The sequence below is a fragment of the Colletes latitarsis genome, unplaced genomic scaffold (genome assembly GCF_051014445.1).
Source record: "Colletes latitarsis isolate SP2378_abdomen unplaced genomic scaffold, iyColLati1 scaffold0039, whole genome shotgun sequence".
NCBI classification, from domain to species: Eukaryota; Metazoa; Arthropoda; class Insecta; order Hymenoptera; family Colletidae; genus Colletes; species Colletes latitarsis.
This window is the reverse complement of record NW_027488389.1, coordinates 267501-272500: the sequence shown is the minus strand read 5'-3', so window position 1 is coordinate 272500 and position 5000 is coordinate 267501. Positions and strand designations below refer to the sequence as shown.

The 5000-nt window shown below is 54.6% G+C and overlaps 1 pseudogene; it reads left to right on the top strand.

Moving 5' to 3' along the window:
• The window catches only part of LOC143350792 (large subunit ribosomal RNA), an 11003-nt pseudogene that overhangs the window by 2627 nt on the left and 3376 nt on the right, over positions 1–5000 (top strand).

The window sequence follows — 5000 nt, the reverse complement described above, 5'->3', positions numbered from 1 at the left end:
ATTGGCTCTGAGGAGCGGGGCGTGTCGGGCTTGGTCGGGAAGCGAGTCTGGCTGACGTGCCGGGCCTGGGCGAGGTGAACGGCGTTGAACGGATTCGTTCGTTCTCGTCGGGATCCGAGCTCGGTCCCGTGCCTTGGCCTCCCGCGGATCTTCCTTGCTGCGAGGCTTTCGTTGGCGGCTTGCCGTCGTCGATCGTCCTCTTCGGCCGCCATTCAACACTCAGCTCAGAACTGGCACGGACTAGGGGAATCCGACTGTCTAATTAAAACAAAGCATTGCGATGGCCCCCAAGGGTGTTGACGCAATGTGATTTCTGCCCAGTGCTCTGAATGTCAACGTGAAGAAATTCAAAAAAGCGCGGGTAAACGGCGGGAGTAACTATGACTCTCTTAAGGTAGCCAAATGCCTCGTCATCTAATTAGTGACGCGCATGAATGGATTAACGAGATTCCCACTGTCCCTATCTACTGGCGTCTAGAAGCCGTCCGGGCGTATAGCTTGCTATACGGCACCAGGATCGCATGTGCCAACCCCTCCTCCACGCGGTGGACGCTGCAAACGGCATTTATGCCGGCCAACGGGGCTCTGGTTTCGGCAGGGGCGGTGCAGGGGCACACCGTATGGGAGTAGCGACCCCACCTACCCGAGCAAGACGTGATCCGTCATTTCGTTCTGTGCAAAACAGAGATGTCAGGAAGGAGTGGTGTCAGGAAAGCAAAGAGAGATGGGGAAGCATTATGACTAGCGTATACTTAACACCTGGGGGCTTCGGCCCCCATTTCACGTTAAGGCTTATTGGAGAAGGCGTATATTGTACAAAAAAGGGGCTATATGCCCCTTTTTCACTTTAAGGAACTTTTCGAAGTTCCTACTCGAACACCTAGAGCTTCTCCAAGAAAGACCTAACTCATACCAGGGGGCTTTAAGCCCCCTTTTTGCTTTAATGCTTTTCCGAGGAGGCGATCCTGACACCAGAAATCAAAAAGGGGGCTATATGCCCCCTTTTCACGTTGAGCAAAGTAAAAAGACCAGAAAGAGACACGAAACGACGTCTGTATGCGTCCCCAAAAGCAATACGCCGCTGGGAAAAGCAATACGCCGCTGGGCTTGGCAGAACCCAGCACACCAAAACATCTGGTGGCAGACGTCGTAATGCCAGACGAATGACGGAAGGAGGCCACCGTAGAAGTAGCTGAGCTGCTCCCTACTGCCTGAAGGTGTCGGCTGGGAAACCACGCTAGTATCCTAGGTAGGGAGACGGGCCTCGAAACGTGGATCGCTCCCCTGGCCATTAGAAGACTCCGCCTAGACCAGCTCAACTCCGAGCTGTAAACCGGTGGTGTACGGCTCTGTCAGACTCGGAGTCCTTGCCATACGGACGCTGCATATAGGAAGGATATGCAGCGTATGACGAAAACACTGAAAGGTACGCCAACGACGAAAGACAACATGTATTTATACATGTAAGACCGTCGTCGCGCTGCTGACAGCAGCTCCCGTCGTTGGCGATGGCAAAAGGACGCTGAAGCGTCAAGAGCATAGTTGATGATGGCAAAGTGAGTTCTACTAGTCGTGCTAAGGACGAGTCCCACGTTTCGGAGCTAATGCTACAGGGACATGATGCCCGAGGTCATGTCCTAGTTACGCAGCGGGTTCCCTGCAAAAACAGGGAACAGAAACCGGGCGTAGCGAAGCAGAGGGAACATCTGCTTGAGGTTTGTTCCCCACGTGTTTGCCGTGCGTGGCGACCTGTGTCGGCGGAAAGGAGGATCCTGGGATCTGAGGGCCCTCTCTCCTGCGGGAGTGTAGCTGCCCAACACGTACCTTTGGCCTCTGCTTCGTCTAGACAGGCGGCTAGGCGAGAAAAGCAGCCCTGTGCCTAGTCAATCGGCTCGGAACACCACTCGTGGGTTCTATTGGGCGAGGAAGTGAACCTAGGAGTCCGGGGAAAGCCCGGTCGGCCTTTGTTCGCGGACTATATCCCGGGTGCAAGTCCTAACCCAGGCGGAGCCGGGTTCCAATTGAGGGTCCATGGAGGCCGGGACACACGCCGGGACGAAAAGGAAAATACATAAGTATGGATCCAAAAATTAAATTAACCCCCATTGACGCCTCGGTACCCCGCAAGGGGGAAAAGGGAGTGAAGGAGGCCGCTGTCGCTGCTCCCGGCAGAACGACGGCGGTGAGTAAGAGAGCTGGGGTGGTTTCACCACCCCAGAAAAAAGAGAAAGCGAAGGCGGTTGAAGTAGGTAAGGGCGCTAAAACGCCCCCCTGCACCAGACCCTCGACGCGAAAGACGGCTTCACCACCTAAGCCGGCAGGAACGATATCCCCTGCGTCGATTAAGGATATCAAGAAGGACGGACCGGGGACACCACCCCGCACAAATCCACCGAAGAAGCCGGAGGCCAAAAAGCCAAAGGCAACTTCTGCAGGCAACGCCACGTCTTCGGACGGAGGATTGGGCCAAGTTGACAGCGACGGTTGGGTAACCGTCGTGAAAAAGGAGAAGCCGCAAAGGGCAGAAAAAGCCCGGAAAAGCGGCGAGGAGTTGCCAGGAAAGGTGTCGGCGGAGGCGACACCTGGTCCATCGAACAGGCCTCTCGACAAAATCAGTGGAGAGGCCTCGAAACTGTTCAAGGGCATCCGGACCAGCTGTCTTGGAAAAGAATCCAGGCTCAGCAAGGAGACCGGAGCCTTGATCGTAGGCAACGCGGCAGCTCTCTACGAGCTAGTCCAGGAGGTTCTCGTGCAGAACTCTTTCCTGAAAGGACAGCTCGCGGCGATCCGGCAAGAGGTGAGAGCCTCCCAGAGGATCGCAGAGAGGGTTGCCCCTACGGTTTCGCAGACGACGGGATCCCGTCCGACTGTGAAACCTGTACCAGTTCGTGCGGCAACAACCTACGCGCAAGCGGTAAAGGTTGACGCCAACCGAGTTTCCCCGGAAGCGGTTAAACCACCACGACATGTGGTGCGTATTTTCCCGCCGAAAGGGAAAGGACAGAACAGTGATGTCACAAAACAGACTGTTCTGTCACTGGTCAAGCCGGCGAAAGCCAAGATCCGCGTGAGGTCCGTCCGACGCATCCACTCCGGTGGCATAGCCGTCGAGACTGAACGCAAGGAGGATCTAAAGGCCTTCGTCAACTGCGCGAAGCTGAAAGAAGTAGGGCTTTCAGCTACTCTACCGACCTTGAGGAACCCTACACTTATAGTGTACGACGTTCCTAAGGCGATGAGGAAAGAGGAGGTTGCTTCCAGTATCTGGAAGCAAAACCTCAGCGATATGACCCAGGGGGATGTGTCGTCCAGCCTGAAGGTCCGGTTTGCAACCGGCCCGAAGGAAAAGGACACTGCCAACTGGGTCATGGAAGTCAGTCCGCAGGTTCGCCAGCGGCTGAAGAGCTCGGGCAGAGTGTACCTAGGGTGGTCGTCATGCAGAGTGCAGGACTACGTCTCGGTGACACGCTGCTTTAAGTGTCAAATGTTTGGCCACATGGCCAAACATTGCAAAGCGAAAAACGAGGTTTGCGGTCACTGCTCCGAAGAAGGGCATACCATTGCCTCTTGTACGGCGAAGAGTAAGTCCCCGACTTGCTCGAACTGTAAATCAAGAGGCAAGCAGCACAACCATAAGTCGCGAGACAAAAACTGCCCTGCCTATAAGGCAGCTTTAGACCTAGCAGTATCTCGTACGAATTATGGATAGAAACGACCCGGAGAATCCTCTAAGGCAATTGCGCATCGCGCAGCATAATATGCGGCGTGCGCTAATTGTTCATGGTGAGGTGAGCGAGCTGATGCATGCAAAGGAGATCGACGTGTTGCTCATGCAGGAACCTTACCAATTTCAGGGACAGATTCCAGGCTTTGGGCTCACGGCGAAGGTGATCGCCGAGAATGAACGGGCTATGGCCGCAATAGTGGTCAGAAACCCGGACATCTCGGTGGTAAAAATCACACAGCTGTGTGATACTCACACCTCCTGCGTTTGCATTAGCGGACCCTTCGGTAGTTTCTACCTCGTTAGCCAGTACTTTCAATGCTCGGAAGACATTGAACCAAGTCTGGCACGCTTGGAGAGGACACTCGATGCTCTCCAACACCGTCGAGTCGTGATAGCCGCGGACGTCAATGCCAAATCCCACCTTTGGGGGGGAGAAAGCGTTCGACCGGACACGCGAGGCGAGAAACTCGAAGAGTTTATCGCATTACACGACTTGACGATTTTGAACGAGGCTGGGAGTATTCCTACATACTCCAGCCCTGCCGGTGAGTCATGGATCGATGTCACATTATCGACTCCAGACATGGCGACAATTGTGCGAAACTGGACGGTACACGAGGATTGGACCTCCAGTGACCACCGACTCATTGATTTTGTCTTACAGTTCACGGACGTGAATGAGAATCGAAGCCCACAGCCTCGATTCCGCACGTTGCATGCGAACTGGGAGCGATTTGATCAAGTTCTTCTTGAAGGCGCGAGGCAATTACCCCTCGGTACTGGTTGCCGCAGGGAAGTCGAACACCTAGCACAAGAGGTCGAGAAATCGATCATCGATGCGTGCAATGCCTCAATGCGCCCCAAGAAGTGGCATTCGAAGTCCGTCCCATGGTGGACGGAAAATTTGACAAGAATGAAAGCGCGAGTCTATCGACTTAGACGAGCCTTTCAGCGCGAGAGGAACTCGGAGGAGAGAGCGGCAAAGCAGGCTGAGTATCGAACATCTAGACTCGCCTACACAGCCGCAGTGCGCGCTGCGAAAGCACAAAGCTGGCAGAACTTTGTGACGGAGCAGGGGAATAAAGAGCCATGGGGACTTGTTTACAAGATCGCCCAAAAGAAACTCTGTGTTGAGACTGCGGTCTCAAACATTCGAACGCCGGAAGGATATACGACTGACTGGGAATCGACTGCCTCGCAGCTCCTACAGGCGCTAATCCCGGACGACTCGTCCACGGATGAAACGCCGGAGCAAGCAAACACCAGAGCTGAT